This window comes from Marmota marmota, unplaced genomic scaffold (assembly GCF_001458135.2).
Source record: "Marmota marmota marmota unplaced genomic scaffold, marMar, whole genome shotgun sequence".
Taxonomy (NCBI): domain Eukaryota; kingdom Metazoa; phylum Chordata; class Mammalia; order Rodentia; family Sciuridae; genus Marmota; species Marmota marmota.
Window position 1 is genome coordinate 6,591,467 of NW_026000221.1, and position 753 is coordinate 6,592,219.

Below are 753 nucleotides of genomic sequence, written 5' to 3' on the forward strand. Positions count from 1 at the left end.
GTATCGTAGACCTAGAAAAATAAAGTAAGAAAAGACACGGGTATAAGCTCTTGACACCTTCCCTTGATGGTTTGAGCTACAGTTTCTAATTCTACAAATACAAAGACCAAAGTGCACTGCTTTGCCCTTGGGGAAAAAAAAAAAAAAAAAAAAAAACCCAAACATGAATCCTTGTGTGGCACTGGCACCAAAAGAAACAAGAAAAGGTAGGGGATCCAACTCCCTTGTTCTGACTCAAGGCCTTTTTATACTTGGCCCAACCACAAACAGAGGAATGAACTCACAACCAGTTGAGTGGCTGACAATTAGTGTGTGTGGTCACTTTCCTATGGGATGGAGAGAGGCTCCAATGATGCATTTAAAAGACACCTTGTTGAATTACCAGGAAAAAGAAAATGAGCAGGGGGCTGGGGGTGGGATGTAGCTCAGTGGTAGAGCCCTTGCCTAGCATGCAGGAGGCCCTGGGTTCAATCCCCAGTCATGCACACACAAAGCAGAAAGTGGGAGGTGAAGTAGGACAGCAAAGACTAGACACCGGGGGAATCTTCAGGAAGCAGGTGTATTGACTGCAGCCAGGGGGTCCAGAGTGTGGCTCATGCCTGACACGTTCTCTGGACAGAGATTTTAGAAATTCTTTGAACTTTATACCCAGTGAGGGGCTAGGGGGTCTTAGAGGTTCACATGACAAGTACTGTCTGTTCCAGCCCCTGGACCAGACACAGGGTTCACAAGTTTTTACCAAGAAAACAGAGA

At 45.9% G+C, this 753-nt stretch overlaps 1 non-coding gene across 1 annotated transcript; it reads left to right on the forward strand.

Annotated features, from left to right (window-relative positions):
* The first annotated feature begins 413 nt into the window (after window positions 1-413).
* Trnaa-agc lies at window positions 414-487 on the forward strand. The gene has a single exon. It is a non-coding gene; the product is annotated as a tRNA-Ala (tRNA).
* The last annotated feature ends 266 nt before the right edge of the window (window positions 488-753 follow it).